Here is an 18,428-nt window from a genome sequence, read left to right as displayed (position 1 = left end):
CCCTCGTCCAAAGCTGAGAAAGAGAGAAAAGAGGTATACCTAAGTGCCACACTCACGTACTGCAAATTCAAAAATCAAAACTTCCTTAACTGCTGACCAACATGTAGCACCCATCCTGCACACGAACCACCCCTACCAGACATCCTCATGTCAAAGAACCGGGGGTGCCTGTGAAACATGTACATCAAACAAACAGGGCAAGTGCATGCAGACCACCACACATGTGATGCCATGGGACCCCAGACCTCAATGACATGTCCTTGGACCTTGCACTAAAAGGCAACTGGTTTGTCCACCTGGCTGACATGGATGCCAACGCTCACTCCGCTAATGGCACCAACATGCAATTGCAGCACAAAAGATACACCACGGATGTCACTACTGTGTCCAAGCAGCAATGCATGCATGCACTCACAAGTCACAAACCCATTCAGTGTGCTTACCGCTAGTTTGCTGCTGCTCGCCCCTCAACCGGGCGGACAGGTCAGAATGTGTCACAGCTATGATACGGTGCTTTAGATGGGTCATGGTACGTCATGCAAGCCAGGATGATCTTGGAATCAGCCCCAGTGTCATTTCCACCACATTCTTGATGAGCCTTGTGGCAGTGTGTGTGTTGCCTATTGCACATCCCCACTGCCCGTACATCACGTGCTATGGTCCTCCACACGGCCTTGCGAAGGTGCAGCTTGACCTACCATGATGGGAGACAATAGGGGGCAAGTCAGTGGGCAGTTGGCCATTCACACAGATAGGAGCTACACGTATCTTTCCGCAGCCATGCACAGTACAACATATGTGAAGGTCCCACAACACAAGGCCAAGATTGCAGGGGCCAGAAGTCAGTGACACCTCATGCACACCTACATGTCCCCTACTGCACTTACCACCTGTCCGGGGGCACCGTAGAGCAGTTCATAGTGGCGGAGCACACCGTCCACAAGGACCTCCAGCTCCGCAGTGGTGAAGGCACGAGACCGGACCTCTCCAACTGTCGGCATGGCAAGGTCCAGGACTGTGGCACAACGGCAGCAGTTGGTGGAGTGGGCAGCAGCAGCAGGTAGAGGTGATGGGTGCAGGCAGCAGTTGGTAGAGTGGGCAGCAGCAGCAGGTAGAGGTGATGGGTGCAGGCAGCAGTTGGTGGAGTGCTCAGCAGCAGCAGGTAGAGGTGATGTGTGCAGGCAGCAGTGGCTGGAAGCAGTGGATGTGTGCTGCTCAAATTCACACATTTATAAGGCCCTGAGCTGATATCAGTGGCACACGTCTGCAGCAATTGGTGTTCCCGGGCTGCCTCATTCAAAATGAACCAATGACTTGCCCTGCTGTGGTGGTGCATGGCTTCCGCTGTTTTTGAAATCGCTTACGCATCCCGCGTTACCTGTTTCCATTGGCTACATGTGCAAGGACCATCACGGTCACACACCGCTAACCGCATGTGCGCATTACCGCAATGGTGCATCATTTGAAATTCATCACTCACTGGCGTCACAATGGTGGAGCACGCATTCCGCGGGGGCAGGGCAGGCTAACATACATTTGAATGTGCAAGTGGAAATGGCAGTTGGTACCCCCCTTTCAGTCACATTGCAGCACCCACCGCACACCGCTGGGAGCGGTCGGTTACCCACCGCTGTGTGCGGGCGGTGGGTGACTGCCCCGTGTAATGATGTCACCCTGGCATGGATGGCCATGGCCGGTCACCCACCGCCGTGTGCGGGTGGTGGGTGACCGCCCGCACCCGGCGGTGGGTTACCGGCCATGGCCATCCATGCCAGGGTGACATCATTACACGGGGCGGTCACCCACCGCCCGCACCCAGCGGTGGGTGACCGGCCATGGCCATCCATGCCAGGGTGACATCATTACATGGGGCGGTCACCCACCGCCCGCACTTGGCGGTTGGTGACCAACCGCTCCCAGCGGTCTGCGGTGGGTGCTGCAATGTGACTGAAAGGGGGGGTACCAACTGCCATTTCCACTTGCACATTCAAATGTATGTGTTAGCCTGCCCCACCCCCGCGGAATGCATGCTCCGCCATTGCGGTGGCAGTGATTGATGAATTTCAAATGGTGCACCATCGTGGTAGCGCGCACATGCGTTTGGCGGTGTGTGACCGTGATGGACCCTGACCATACAGCCAATGGTACGCACAATTGCAGTATCAAGGATCATCTTCTGTGATGGCGGAAGGCGTACCCGGATGCCGTGTGTGTAGACACACTGCATGTCTCCGCACACATGTAATGATTATAGGTGTACATGTGTGTCAGGCCATGTCCGTAATGCGTCAAAACTGGTTATGTCATTTAAATGGCCCCTGTCCACGTGTCACATTAATGTCCATTTGTTGCATGTGTGATCATACTATTGATCTTGCCAGTGCTTTACAATAGACAGTGATGTGAGCCCAAGTTGCGTCAGATGTGCATGTCCTCCCGCAACCTACGCTCACTCCACCTGAACCTCCTGCAGACGCCTCCTTTCAAACTAAAGCACGCAGGAGGCCGTAGATTTGCTACCCTCGCTTCCTGCTTGTGGAATTCTCTCCCCGTGGAGACCCGGAATTGTCCAGACCTCCTCTCCTTCCGGAAAGCCTTGAAGACCTGGCTCTTCAGACAAGCATTTCAATAAACACACCCCTCCTCTATGTCCATGTTACTGCTGATCACAGCGCCAAGCAACCAATCGGTGATAGCGCGCTTTAGAAATATTTTAATAACATAAGATAACATAACATGTCAATGTGGTGACATCTTGGTTTTGAGGTCACACGCTGCTGATTGTACATATCTACACAGTCCATGAAGACTGTGTACCCACATTTTTAAGCAGTCGTGAGTGTGTTTTGTGTGTGCAAGTAGCAATGATGGGGGTATACATGCTTTCTGTGTATGCGTCTGTGTGTCGTCTGTTGTGTGTCCATGCCTGTCATGTGAGGATGCACAGCATTGTTGATGTGGTCATGGGTGCATGAAGACAAGGAGGGTGTGTTCCATGTTCGTGTTATGAGTGCACATCCATGTGTGTATGTGGGGATGCTTGTCCACACATGGGCACTCAGTCATGTGATGTTGGCTGTTCTTTCAACATGTGTGCACATACCATTGGACATGATTGCACGCAGGATGTTGTTTGTGGGTGAACAGTGTGTGTGTGTAGTTAGCTGTAGTGCCTTATATTTCTGTAACGTCACACATACAATCAGTGTCTGCAACATGTATTATTTGGATTGTGTTGGTCAAGATGTGATAGTGTGGTTCAGCTATGCGGTGCTGGAGAATTGACATCTGCTTCCATCTACTCCCACACAGGAGGGCTCCAAATGTGCATCGACCATACACTGTGCTGGAGGACATGGTTGATGAAGAGGTGATCCGCAAATTTCGGCTTGACCGACCGACATTGCTGGACCTTGTAGCACAATTGGCACCCCATCTGCAGTCACGCAGGCTCTATCCTGAAGCAATTACACCCACAGCAAAGGTGATGGTGGCACTTCACTTCTTCGCGACAGGCACATTCCAGTACACAGTTGGTCCTACCGGGGGGATGTCCCAATCCATGTTCAGCATGGTACTGCGGGATGTGCTGGACGCCATGATGCGTTAGAAGGATGATTACATCCGTTTCCCACGTCCGGCAGAGCTGGCTGCAGTGAAAGGGGACTTTTATGACCTGGGCCAGATTCCACACGTAGTGGGTTCCATCGATGGCACACATATTGGTCTGGTTCTACCCCAGGCACGTGAACCCATCTATGGCAATCGTAAGCACTACCATTCAATCAATGTGCAAGTGGTGTGCCTGGCTGACAACATCATCTCCCATGTGTGTGCCAGATTTCCTCGGTCCGCACATGACTCACACATCCTGCAGAGCAGCATTGTCCCCCAACTGATGGCCAATCTGCGTCAAGAACGTGCGTGGCTTGTAGGTGAGTGTGCTGTGATGACTACTGTGTTGTATATGTGCCATGCTGTTCACACCAGTACTGGTAATGATGTATGTGTCTGTCATCCCCCCACCTAGGTGACTCTGCATACCCAAATCGCCCGTGGCTGCTAAGCCCCCTACGGAATCCTACTACCCCAGGTGAAATGCGCTATAATGAGGCCCATGGGAAGACACTTAGGGTGGTGGAACGTACTTTTGGACTGCTGAAGTCTAGGTTTCGCTGCCTGGATAAAACCGGAGGGGCCCTGCCATACTCACCCGGCAAAGTATGCAAAATCGTGGTTGCCTGCTGCATGGTCCACAACCTGGCCTTGAGCAAGGATATTGAACTGATCATGGACCCTGTTGACCAACAGGTTGCTCCGCCTCCCATCGCAACCATGTCCAGTGATGAGGATAGTGGGGAGGAAGATTATGTGGACCAGAGGCGTCAGCTCATTGATTGCTACTTTCCTTGAATGTGAGTAACTACCTCTTGTGCTGCTGTTCAATGCGTGATGTATGTCTGCTGGTGATGGGCGGATGTGGTGTGTGAATGCTGCCTGTTCTGTTATCTTCTGTTTGCACATGTGTGTGGGACATGGTGTACGAACTTATTTATTTATTTATTTTGCATCTTGTACCGCGCGAACTAAAACCCGAAGGTGTCAAGGCGCCTATCAAAAAGAAGATCAGAAAGCGGGCAGTCATGCACTTACATGTACGCTTGGACAAAGAGGCGTGTTTTAAGGGCTGCTCTGAAGGTTTGGAGGGAAGGGAGGGACCTAAGTTCTAGTGGAAGATCATTCCACCATTTAGGGGCCAGAAGGGAGAAAGCCTTACCACCCCATCTAGCTTTCCGAATACGTGGGATATGGAGGAAAGAATGATTAGAGGAGCGGAGGCTCCTGCCAGGGTTGTAGTATGTCAGGATGGCTCTGATCCCTGTGGGGCTGCTTTTGGCCAAGGCTTTATAGACCATACACATGGACTTGAAAACAATCCGCTCCTTAATCGGAAGCCAATGTAGCTGCTTCCTGGCCAGCGTGGCCGAAGTGCGACGGGGAAGATCGAGGACAAATCTAGCTGCCGCATTCTGGACTGCCTGCAAGCGCTGCATCTGACTCTTATTCAGTCCAGCATACAGCGCATTGCAGTAGTCCAGACGCGATCCCAGAAGGGCGACAGCAAGTTGTCTTCTTGCCGGCTGGGAAAGGTAGTTCCTTATTTTCCTGAGAACATGAATTATGCCCCAGCAGGTCGATACCGTCCTGTTGACTTGCTGGCGCATGTCAAGAGTAGGGTCAATCATTACCCCAAGATTTTTAGCTACAGAGGTAGGTTTGGGGCACAGACCAAGCGAGTCAGGCTCCCTGATGTGTGATGTGTGATGTGATGTGATGTGTGATGTGTGATGAACTATGCTCCCTGATGTGTGTCCTGTGATCCGCTTACTTTGTGATGATTGTGGTTTGTGGGATGTTGCAGTACATTGTTGTGTGATGGGTGTGATTCATTTTCCTGACCTGTGCTTGTTGTTCTCTGATTTTCCCTAGGTCACTCACACAGAGCCATGATTCCAAACAACATTGATCCCTGCACCTGCTGATGACAACAACTAAGACAAACCTGTGTTTAAACATGGAGATCACACCGCCTTGAGTGTTTCCTTGAGTTTTATTTACAGGGTGTGGATTTGTGTTAGTAGATATTTACAAATGTGTGGTGGAGGGGAAGTGTGAGTTGAAGGTCATGTCAGATGACACAACCGTGGGGACACCACATTGTGTGATGTACACCTAGTCCAACAGACGTGTGCCAATGCTTGGCAATGTGGGGCAAGATAGTTCACAGAGTCAATGCCAGGCTCAAGGAAGGGTGTAGTCAGTGCCGGCCCCTCTTCATGCGGGTGTCTGGTGCTTTGCCACTGCTCTGTCCTGGGTCCAGCCTCGGACAGCCCCTCCGTCTTGGAGCCTGAATGGAGCCAGCTGTGGGGGCAGGTTGTTCGGGGGACACTCCCTGTCAGTGGCCTCAGGTGATGTTGGCGGTGGTGGTGGTGTCCTGTCCCGCTGGCCACTTGGGGGAGGGGGAGGTGGTGTGGCGCGGGATAACTACTCCCTCCAAAGAGTTGTTTGCTGCCCCATGAGGTCCACCATTTGGCCCATACGGTTGTCCATGGACCGCAACAGCTAGCAGGTGTCATGTGAGTCTTGGCACGCCCAATCCGCCTGTGCCTGCGACCGCTTGTACGACGCTTGCACTCTTGGCAATGGCATCCAGGGTCTCGGTCTCAGGATTGTGTGGGTCTTGTCCCCGACCTCGCCTTGCACCTGCCCTCGTGTTCGTGAGCTTTGGCCTCACCTGTGTCCTCCCCCGTCCACTCTCCCTGCTAGCCTGTGATGTTAATGGACCATCATCGTCCGATGGGTCAGGCAGGATGGCACTGGCAGGAGTGGTGGTGGTGGTGGTGGTGGTTGTAGCTGCACAGGACACAATGGCAGTATTTGCTGTTGTTCCACTGGCCGAGGTGGTGGAGGCAGGAACGTCCGGGTAGCCTGATAGCCATGGGAGTGTAGTTGGACCGGCATCGTCCTCCGCACCCGAGCTGACCAGGGAATCATCACCGGAGAGTCCAGGCTGTGAGGGGCGGATTGGTGCTGGCGGTTGGTGTTTTCTCCTGTCAAGTCTCAGTCATCTGACGGACAAGAATTTAAGAATCAATGTTGTGGGCATGCCAGGTTTGTTGTTGTTACATTTCAATTTACTAGGGAATCAGGAAATGGTTGTTGGTGTCATCAAATTGGTGTGGTACACAGTACTGGCCATTATGGTGGTGTGGGGATGGTAAGACAATACTTGGATATGTGTGGTCCTGTACTGCTATTGGATGGTGCCCCTGTGAAGATGGCTACCTACCTCTAAGTATTAAGGGGGAGATGCAGTGGTCAGCACATGGTAGGCGGAGTCCATCTTGCTCTGGGATGGGACATGGGGGCCTGTTGGGAGTTGTAGTGCTGGAGCCACCCCCACACCCACCATCACCCTCCCTGTAGACATGAGGGCCTGTTGGGAGTTGTAGTGCTGGGCCCACCCCCACACCCACCCTCCCTGTAGACATGGGGGCCTGGTGGGAGTTGTAGTGCTGGAGCTACCCCCACACCCACCCTCCCTATAGACATGTGGGCCTGTTGGGAGTTGTAGTGCTGGAGACACCCACACACCCACCCTCACCCTCCCTGTAGACATGGGGTCCTGTTGGTAGTTGTAGTGCTTTGCCCAACCCCACACCCACCCTCCTTGTAGACATGGGGGCCTGTTGGGAGTTGTAGTGCTGGAGCCACCCCCACCCTCACCTTCCCTGTAGACATGGGGGCCTGTTGGGAGTTGTAGTGATAGGCCCACCCCCACACCCACCCTCACTGTAGACATGGGGGCCTGTTGGGAGTTGTAGTGCTGGAGCCACCCCCACGCCCACCCTCACCCTCCCTGTAGACATGGGGGCCTGTTGGGAGTTGTGGTGTTAGCTGCTTGACCACATATCAAGCCTGGGAACGTAGGAGGTTACATTTGTGGTTGATCATGATGGATTGGAGCCTGGGAGATGTGTCTTAGCAGTTGTGCAAGGCAGAACATGACAGTGTGATAGTGGTCATTGGTTTGTACTTAGCAGCCTCAACTCCCTCTTCTATTCCTTCCAGACTTTCAGGGTGCAGTATGCCTAGCACCTTCTCCTCCCATTCGGCGTATGATATTTACTCCGCAGGACCGCCACTGCCAGTGTCGTGTGCCCGCAGGTGGTTCTTGGACCCGATGCCTTTCATCCTTGCCTTGAGGTCGTGCCACCGCCTCTGGATGTCGTTTTTGGTGCGTGGCACGGTCCCTGAAGCATTGACTCTGGTCACAATCCTGTCCCACAGAGTGGTTTTAGTTGCCAAGGTGGTCTGCTGCACTAGGGTACCAAACAAATGTGGTTCGACACGGATGATTTCATCCACCATGACCTTCAACTCACTCTCTGTGAACTTGGGGTTTTTCTTGGGTGCCATGGTGTGTGATGTGCAAGGTGTTGGTGGTGTGGGGTGTGCAGGTGTGTGGTATGTAGGGATGGTGTTGTGGGGGTTTGTATGGTGGGTGTGTTGGTTTGCAGGTTGTATGTGTGTTTGTATGTGTCTGTTGTGTGTGATGTTCTGCCTCTTTCTTGCAGCTGTGCTGTGTTGCAAAGGATTGTGGTTATGGGTGGGATTCCTTTTATACTCTGTGTGGTGCTTTAGCAGTCAGGTATTCTGTGGGTGTGGTGACTTGGGTGCTCTTGTTTGTGCTGGGGGGGCCATTGGGGCATGTAGTTGTTGGGGGTGGGCGTTCCAGGTGGGTGTGTGTCCTGTTTTTGGGGTTTTCTATTTACTTCTGCCTGCCATTTTTGAATCGGTTTGACGGCCGTGGTGATATTCAGATGCTTTATTGAGAGATGAGGAGCCTGATCAAAAGGAGAAGAGGCCGGCTCTGATTGCTAGTGGTGAGGTCTCTCTTGATCACAGTGAGCAAACATCATCAGATAAGTCCCCTGCAAATGAGCCCCCCATTCTGTTCACAGATCCAGAGGTGCGAGGGAGCACTCGATACAATCTGTGGCCCAAGAAAGGAGAGCAGGGCACCGGAAGAAGAGCTGAGTAAGGGAAGTAGGGAAGGACTAAAGAGAGTGTTAGGGATGGACTGCTGGAAGAGCCCTGGTGCACTGTTGAGACATTGTCAGGTGGGACACTAGGATTGCGCCTGTGCCCAGATTAAGTGCTCCTCTGAGTCGTGAAGCTGTGCGACTCCGTCGTGGGAGTTAGGGAATGAATAATACAAGCCTGCCTGTGAGGCTTTAACTGACACAGGGAGAAGATCCCTTGAAGGGAGAAGATCCCCTCTGGTTGGCCTCAGTGTGAACTGTTTTTCCCCTAGTTTACTTTGGTCTTTTGGCTAGGAAAATGAGTCCCTTTGAATGTTCCTTTTCCCCAGGAGGAGCAGCCTCTGCGGCTCCTTGTCCAGATGCCCCTGCCCACATTTGGTTCACATGGTCTACAAATGTAATATTGTGTTTGTGTCTGGGAAGTTCATTAGGATGATGTAGTATTCCATTGTTGCACAAGACACATGTTACTTATAGTACTGCAGATTATTGGGTGTGTGGGTCATTGCCTTCAAACACACACAAGGGTGAAAAAATGTTGCTTCTAATTCTTGCCCTATGGAAGTAGCTGTGAGGGTTAGTATACTTTGAGTAGTCTAGTAAAAAAACATTTCTCAGCCCAATAAAGATATACAGCCTGATTCATGTACGGGCCGTTTTGCGTGTCCCTAATAGCGAATCATAGCGATTCGCTATTGAGGACACGCAAAACGGCATTCATGTAGGAATTGCAACTTAAATAGCGATTCCTACATGTTCTTTATTTGCGAGTAGCAATTTGCTACTCGCAAATACTCCCCATTCATTCCTATGGGCCAAGAGGCCCATTGGAATGAATGGGGATTTGCGAGTAGCAATTTGCTACTCGCAACTGAGATAGCGATTTTAAGGGTGACAGGGGTGTCCAAAGGACGCCCTGTAGCACCCCTAAAATGCACTTATGGACAGGTGTTGCGCACACACATGTCCAAAGGACATGTGTGTGTGCTACATGCAACTTTGAAAAATGCTTTTAAAAGCATTTTTCTGAGTTTTTGCTATTTACCGACAGGTCTGACCTGTCGGTAAATAGCGGCCCCAAAAGTCCACAATCGCTATTTTGTTGTGTGTCATGAATAGCATTTAAGGAATCTCTATTAGAGATTCCTTAAATGCCATTCCACGCAAATATGCGAATTCTTAAATAGCGATTTTTGCATTTGGTATCATGAATACCAAATGCAAAAATTGCGCTCGCAAAGGGCCAGATTCTGAGAATCTGGCCCTTTGTGAGTGCAATTTAGCTACATGAATCAGGCTGAAACTTCATGGATGTTAGATACAGGTCCTCGCTGATAATGCAAGTGAATACTGAGTATATGGTTCAATAGGGTGTTTTCTCTGATAATGATAGTTCGATATTATTCGCATTAATTCCTGCTCATGACTTGAACTGTGATGTCTTTTTAAGTTGTCCGATAATGACATAATGTTATAGAGCAATGGTACCCCGAGAGAATATGCATTGATTAGTCAAAAAGGAGGGTGCCTCACACCCAGAGAATAATAATTGTTTTAGTAGGTATTGCAGGGGTTGTTCTTTTACTAGTTGCCTCTGCACTTCCTGTCCTATAGTATGCTGCACTACTTCTATGATCATGCTCATCCTAGTATTTCCTTTCCCGACCTTTGATTGATGAGTGATGCCGTCCCCGTTCTCTCCTTTAGAATTGTACAGTCCCTACTTTGAGCAATAAAGGCTGAACTTATGTTAGCCACATTAGGCTAAAAGGAGGGTCTGATAGATTGTAATTTTCCTGCTAATGATGTTGTGAATATGTTAGCCTAATGTGTCTAAACCAATATGCAGTTACAGCCCATTATTCATGTGCTGCAACCCACTGAGCTATTTTTGTAATATGCAAGCTTCATTTGGATAGAATTGTTTCTGTAATGGTTAAGCTTTTGTCTTATTTTTTGTCTTCTAAGTTAGAAGACTTACTGTAGTACATTGCCTTCTATCTGTTAGGTTCCCATTATTGATATTTTTGTATACTTTCCTATAATAGACAGAAGCTTGTCTATGACAGACAGATTTCTAATGCTGACATTTGCTCTGCAGCTCCAATGTCTCATGGTACAGTTTTCCCCCCTCCCTTATGAGCAGAAAGTCCCTGTTTCAGCATTTCTTTCCTCAGAGCTTCGGCTCTGTGGCCTTGAGGGGAAGATAACAGTGTTGCCTTCGCAGGTGCAGATGCCTCATGTATGAGTTCATTGTTCTCCCTCTGCTGAGCCCAGTACTTTTCCAGTCTGGGCGTGGTTTTACTCTGCCATGCTATGTGATAATGTATTGCTGTGATGAGAGGGGTCAGTCCTCTCGTTGCACTCCCTGGGGTGTAGACCTGACAGGGCCCATCTGCAGATGAATATTATGGCCAATAAAATGTGTCTAATTCTTCTCCACTGCCTGGCTGGCTTATTATATGAGTAATGATAGAATAAGTGAGGTAAGTCGCTCAGGTGGATTTGAGCCACACTTATCATATCCCTATCTGTGCTAAGCTAAAGACATGCTGCCTGTTTTTATGAGAATAGTGGGGATATATTTGTGCTCAGCTGAACACATGCTGTCTGTTTTTCTGAGAATGCTGGGTCTCTATCTTTGCTCAGCTGAAGACATGCTGCCTGTGAGAATGATGGAAATCTATCTGTGCTCAGTTGAAGACATGATGCCTGTGATAATGGTGGGTCTCTATCTGTGCTCGGCTGAAGACATGCTGACTGTTTTTCTGAGAATAATGGGTTTCTATCTCTGCTCAGTGGTAGATATGCTGCCGGTTTTTCTGAGCTTGGTGGGTGTCTGTGCTCAGCTGAAGACATGCTGCCTGTTTTCTGAGAATGGTGGGTCTCTATCTGTGCTCAGCTGAAGACATGCTGCCTGTTTCTATGAGAATGGTGGGTCTCTATCTGTGCTCAGCTGAAGAAATGCTGCCTGTGAGAATGGTGGGTCTCTATTTGTGCTCAGCTGTAGACATGCTGCCTGTTTTTATGAGAAGGGTGGGTCTCTATCTGTGCTCGGCTGAAGACATGCTGCCTGTGAGAATGGTGGGGGTCTATCTGTGCTCAGCTGAAGACATGCTGCCTGTTTTCTGAGAATGGTGGGTCTCTATCTGTGCTCAGGTGAAGACATGCTGCCTGTTTTTTCTGAGAATGGTGGGTCTCTATCTGTGCTCAGTGGCAGACATGCTGGCTGTTTTTCTGAGAATGGTGGGTCTCTATCTGTGCTCAGCTGTAGACATGCTGCCTGTTTTTCTGAGAATGGTGGGTCTCTATCTGTGCTCAGCTGAAAACATGCTGCCTGTGAGAATGGTGGGTATCTATCTCTGCTCAGTCGAAGACATGCTGCCTGTTTTTCTGAGAATGGCGGGTCTCTATCTGTCCTCAGTTGAAGACATGCTGAATGTTTTTTCTGAGAATGGTGGGTTTCTATCTCTGCTCAGTGGCAGACATGCTGCCTGTTTTTCTGAGCATGGTGGGTCTCTGTGCTCAGCTGAAGACATGCTGCCAGGTTTTATGAGAATGGTGGGTCTCTATCTGTGCTCAGCTGAAGACATGCTGCCAGTTTTTATGAGAATGGTGGGGCTCTATCTGTGCTCAGCTGAAGACATGCTGCCTGTTTTCTGAGAATGGTGGGTCTCTATCTGTGCTCAGCTGAAGACATGCTGCCAGTTTTTATGAGAATGGTGGGGCTCTATCTGTGCTCAGCTGAAGACATGCTGCCTGTTTTCTGAGAATGGTGGATCACTATCTGTGCTAACCTAAAGACATGCTTCCTGATTTTATGAGAATGGCGGGGCTATATTTGTGCTTAGCTGAAGACATGCTGCCTGTTTTTCTGAGAATGGTGGGTCTCTATCTGTGCTCAGCTGAAGACATGCTGCCTGTGAGAATGGTGGAACTCTATCTGTGCTCAGTTGAAGATAGGATGCCTGTGAGAATGGTGGTCTCTATCTGTGCTCTGTTGAAGACATGCTGCCTGTAGGATTGATGGGTCTCTATCTTTGCTCAGCTGTAGACATGCTGCCTGTGAGAATGGTAGGTCTCTATTTGTGCTCAGCTGTAGACATGCTGCCTGTTTTTATGAGAAGGGTGGGTCTCTATTTGTGCTCGGCTGAAGACATGCTGCCTGTTTTTATGAGAATGGTGGGTCTCTATCTGTGCTCAGCTGAAGACAAGCTGCCTGTGAGAATGGTGGGTCTCTATCTGTGCTCAGCTGTAGACATGCCGCCCGTTTTTATGAGAATGGTGGGTCTCTATCTGTGCTCGGCTGAAGACATGCTGCCTGTGAGAATGGTGGTCTCTATCTGTGCTCTGTTGAAGACATGCTGCCTGTAGGATTGATGGGTCTCTATCTTTGCTCAGCTGTAGACATGCTGCCTGTTTTTCTGAGAATGGTGGGTCTGTATCTGTGCTCAGCTGAAGACATGCTGCCTGTGAGAATGGTGGAAATCTATCTGTGTTCAGTTGAAGACATGTTGCCTGTGAGAATGGTGGGTCTTTATCTGTGCTCAGCTGAAGACATGCTGCCTGTTTTTCTGAGAATGGTGGGTCTCTATCTGTGCTCAGCTGTAGACATGCTGCCTGTTTTTCTGAGAATGGTGGGTCTCTATCTGTGCTCAGTTGTAGACATGCTGCCTGTTTTTCTGAGAATGGTGGGTCACTATCTGTGCTCAGCTGAAGACATGCGCCTGTGAGAATGGTGGGTCTCTATCTGTGCTCAGCTGTAGAAATGCTGCCTGTTTTTCTGAGAACGGTGGGTCTCTATCTGTCCTCAGTTGAAGACATGCTGCCTGTTTTTATGAGAATGGTGGGTCTTTATCTGTGCTCAGCTGAAGACATGATGCCTGTTTTTATGAGTATGGGGGGTCTCTATTTGTGCTCAGTTGAAGACATGCTGCCTGTTTTTATGAGAATGGTGGGTCTTTATCTGTGCTCACCTGAAGACATGCTGCCTGTTTTTATGAGAATGGTGGGTCTTTATCTGTGCTCACCTGAAGACATGCTGCCTGTTTTTATGAGAATGGTGGGTCTCTATCTGTGCTCAGCTAAAGACATGCTGCCTGTTTTTATGAGAATGGTGGGGCTCTATTTGTGCTCAGCTGAAGACATGCTGCCTGTTTTTCTGAGAATAGTGGGTCTCTATCTGTGATCAGCTGAAGACATGCTGCCTGTGAGAATGGTGGAAATCTATCTGTGCTCAGTTGAAGACATGATGCCTGTAAGAATGGTGGGTCTCTGTCTGTGCTCGGCTGAAGACATGCTGCCTGTTTTTCTGAGAATGGTGGGCTTCTATCTCTGCTCAGTGGCAGACATGCTGCCTGTTTTTCTGAGAATGGTGGGTCTCTGTGCTCAGCTGAAGACATGCTGCCTGTTTTTATGAGAATGGTGGGGCTCTATCTGTGCTCAGCTGAAGACATGCTTCCTGTTTTCTGAGAATGGTGGGTCTCTATCAGTGCTCAGCTGAAGACATGCTGCCTGTGAGAATGGTGGGTCTCTATCTGTGCTCAGCTGAAGACATGCTGCCAGTTTTTATGAGAATGGTGGGGCTCTCTCTGTGCTCAGCTGAAGACATGCTGCCTGTTTTCTGAGAAGGGTGGGTCTCTATCTGTGCTCAGCTGAAGACATGCTGCCTGTTTTTATGAGAATGGTGGGTCTCTATCTGTGCTCAGCTGAAGACATGCTGCCTGTGAGAATGGTAGGTCTCTATTTGTGCTCAGCTGTAGACATGCTGCCTGTTTTTATGAGCAGGGTGGGTCTCTATCTGTGCTCGGCTGAAGACATGCTGCCTGTTTTTATGAGCATGGTGGGTCTCTTTCTGTGCTCAGCTGAAGACAAGCTGCCTGTGAGAATGGTGGTCTCTATCTGTGCTCTGTTGAAGACATGCTGCCTGTAGGATTGATGGGTCTCTATCTTTGCTCAGCTGTAGACATGCTGCCTGTTTTTCTGAGAATGGTGGGTCTGTATCTGTGCTCAGCTGAAGACATGCTGCCTGTGAGAATGGTGGAAATCTATCTGTGTTCAGTTGAAGACATGTTGCCTGTGAGAATGGTGGGTCTTTATCTGTGCTCAGCTGAAGACATGCTGCCTGTTTTTCTGAGAATGGTGGGTCTCTATCTGTGCTCAGCTGTAGACATGCTGCCTGTTTTTCTGAGAATGGTGGGTCTCTATCTGTGCTCAGTTGTAGACATGCTGCCTGTTTTTCTGAGAATGGTGGGTCACTATCTGTGCTCAGCTGAAGACATGCGCCTGTGAGAATGGTGGGTCTCTATCTATGCTCAGCTGTAGACATGCTGCCTGTTTTTCTGAGAACGGTGGGTCTCTATCTGTCCTCAGTTGAAGACATGCTGCCTGTTTTTATGAGAATGGTGGGTCTCTATCTGTGCTCAGCTGAAAACATGCTGCCTGTGAGAATGGTGGGTATCTATCTCTGCTCAGTCGAAGACATGCTGCCTGTTTTTCTGAGAATGGCGGGTCTCTATCTGTCCTCAGTTGAAGACATGCTGAATGTTTTTTCTGAGAATGGTGGGTTTCTATCTCTGCTCAGTGGCAGACATGCTGCCTGTTTTTCTGAGCATGGTGGGTCTCTGTGCTCAGCTGAAGACATGCTGCCAGGTTTTATGAGAATGGTGGGTCTCTATCTGTGCTCAGCTGAAGACATGCTGCCAGTTTTTATGAGAATGGTGGGGCTCTATCTGTGCTCAGCTGAAGACATGCTGCCTGTTTTCTGAGAATGGTGGGTCTCTATCTGTGCTCAGCTGAAGACATGCTGCCAGTTTTTATGAGAATGGTGGGGCTCTATCTGTGCTCAGCTGAAGACATGCTGCCTGTTTTCTGAGAATGGTGGATCACTATCTGTGCTAACCTAAAGACATGCTTCCTGTTTTTATGAGAATGGCGGGGCTATATTTGTGCTTAGCTGAAGACATGCTGCCTGTTTTTCTGAGAATGGTGGGTCTCTATCTGTGCTCAGCTGAAGACATGCTGCCTGTGAGAATGGTGGAACTCTATCTGTGCTCAGTTGAAGATAGGATGCCTGTGAGAATGGTGGGTCTCTATCTGTGCTCGGCTGAAGACATGCTGACTGTTTTTCTGAGAATAATGGGTTTCTTTCTCTGCTCAGTGGCAGACATGCTGCCTGTTTTTCTGAGCATGGTGGGTCTCTGTGCTCAGCTGAAGACATGCTGCCAGTTTTTATGAGAATGGTGGGGCTCTCTCTGTGCTCAGCTGAAGACATGCTGCCTGTTTTCTGAGAATGGTGGGTCTCTATCTGTGCTCAGCTGAAGACATGCTGCCTGTTTTTATGAGAATGGTGGGTCTCTATCTGTGCTCAGCTGAAGACATGCTGCCTGTGAGAATGGTAGGTCTCTATTTGTGCTCAGCTGTAGACATGCTGCCTGTTTTTATGAGAAGGGTGGGTCTCTATTTGTGCTCGGCTGAAGACATGCTGCCTGTTTTTATGAGAATGGTGGGTCTCTATCTGTGCTCAGCTGAAGACAAGCTGCCTGTGAGAATGGTGGGTCTCTATCTGTGCTCAGCTGTAGACATGCCGCCCGTTTTTATGAGAATGGTGGGTCTCTATCTGTGCTCGGCTGAAGACATGCTGCCTGTGAGAATGGTGGTCTCTATCTGTGCTCTGTTGAAGACATGCTGCCTGTAGGATTGATGGGTCTCTATCTTTGCTCAGCTGTAGACATGCTGCCTGTTTTTCTGAGAATGGTGGGTCTGTATCTGTGCTCAGCTGAAGACATGCTGCCTGTGAGAATGGTGGAAATCTATCTGTGTTCAGTTGAAGACATGTTGCCTGTGAGAATGGTGGGTCTTTATCTGTGCTCAGCTGAAGACATGCTGCCTGTTTTTCTGAGAATGGTGGGTCTCTATCTGTGCTCAGCTGTAGACATGCTGCCTGTTTTTCTGAGAATGGTGGGTCTCTATGTGTGCTCAGTTGTAGACATGCTGCCTGTTTTTCTGAGAATGGTGGGTCACTATCTGTGCTCAGCTGAAGACATGCGCCTGTGAGAATGGTGGGTCTCTATCTGTGCTCAGCTGTAGAAATGCTGCCTGTTTTTCTGAGAACGGTGGGTCTCTATCTGTCCTCAGTTGAAGACATGCTGCCTGTTTTTATGAGAATGGTGGGTCTTTATCTGTGCTCAGCTGAAGACATGATGCCTGTTTTTATGAGTATGGGGGGTCTCTATTTGTGCTCAGTTGAAGACATGCTGCCTGTTTTTATGAGAATGGTGGGTCTTTATCTGTGCTCACCTGAAGACATGCTGCCTGTTTTTATGAGAATGGTGGGTCTTTATCTGTGCTCACCTGAAGACATGCTGCCTGTTTTTATGAGAATGGTGGGTCTCTATCTGTGCTCAGCTAAAGACATGCTGCCTGTTTTTATGAGAATGGTGGGGCTCTATTTGTGCTCAGCTGAAGACATGCTGCCTGTTTTTCTGAGAATAGTGGGTCTCTATCTGTGCTCAGCTGAAGACATGCTGCCTGTGAGAATGGTGGAAATCTATCTGTGCTCAGTTGAAGACATGATGCCTGTAAGAATGGTGGGTCTCTGTCTGTGCTCGGCTGAAGACATGCTGCCTGTTTTTCTGAGAATGGTGGGCTTCTATCTCTGCTCAGTGGCAGACATGCTGCCTGTTTTTCTGAGAATGGTGGGTCTCTGTGCTCAGCTGAAGACATGCTGCCTGTTTTTATGAGAATGGTGGGGCTCTATCTGTGCTCAGCTGAAGACATGCTTCCTGTTTTCTGAGAATGGTGGGTCTCTATCAGTGCTCAGCTGAAGACATGCTGCCTGTGAGAATGGTGGGTCTCTATCTGTGCTCAGCTGAAGACATGCTGCCAGTTTTTATGAGAATGGTGGGGCTCTCTCTGTGCTCAGCTGAAGACATGCTGCCTGTTTTCTGAGAAGGGTGGGTCTCTATCTGTGCTCAGCTGAAGACATGCTGCCTGTTTTTATGAGAATGGTGGGTCTCTATCTGTGCTCAGCTGAAGACATGCTGCCTGTGAGAATGGTAGGTCTCTATTTGTGCTCAGCTGTAGACATGCTGCCTGTTTTTATGAGCAGGGTGGGTCTCTATCTGTGCTCGGCTGAAGACATGCTGCCTGTTTTTATGAGCATGGTGGGTCTCTATCTGTGCTCAGCTGAAGACAAGCTGCCTGTGAGAATGGTGGTCTCTATCTGTGCTCTGTTGAAGACATGCTGCCTGTAGGATTGATGGGTCTCTATCTTTGCTCAGCTGTAGACATGCTGCCTGTTTTTCTGAGAATGGTGGGTCTGTATCTGTGCTCAGCTGAAGACATGCTGCCTGTGAGAATGGTGGAAATCTATCTGTGTTCAGTTGAAGACATGTTGCCTGTGAGAATGGTGGGTCTTTATCTGTGCTCAGCTGAAGACATGCTGCCTGTTTTTCTGAGAATGGTGGGTCTCTATCTGTGCTCAGCTGTAGACATGCTGCCTGTTTTTCTGAGAATGGTGGGTCTCTATCTGTGCTCAGTTGTAGACATGCTGCCTGTTTTTCTGAGAATGGTGGGTCACTATCTGTGCTCAGCTGAAGACATGCGCCTGTGAGAATGGTGGGTCTCTATCTATGCTCAGCTGTAGACATGCTGCCTGTTTTTCTGAGAACGGTGGGTCTCTATCTGTCCTCAGTTGAAGACATGCTGCCTGTTTTTATGAGAATGGTGGGTCTCTATCTGTGCTCAGCTGAAGACATGATGCCTGTTTTTATGAGTATGGGGGTCTCTATTTGTGCTCAGTTGAAGACATGCTGCCTGTTT

Source organism: Lissotriton vulgaris, chromosome 12 (assembly GCF_964263255.1).
Source record: "Lissotriton vulgaris chromosome 12, aLisVul1.2, whole genome shotgun sequence".
NCBI classification, from domain to species: Eukaryota; Metazoa; Chordata; class Amphibia; order Caudata; family Salamandridae; genus Lissotriton; species Lissotriton vulgaris.
Note: the sequence above shows the minus strand (reverse complement) of the source record.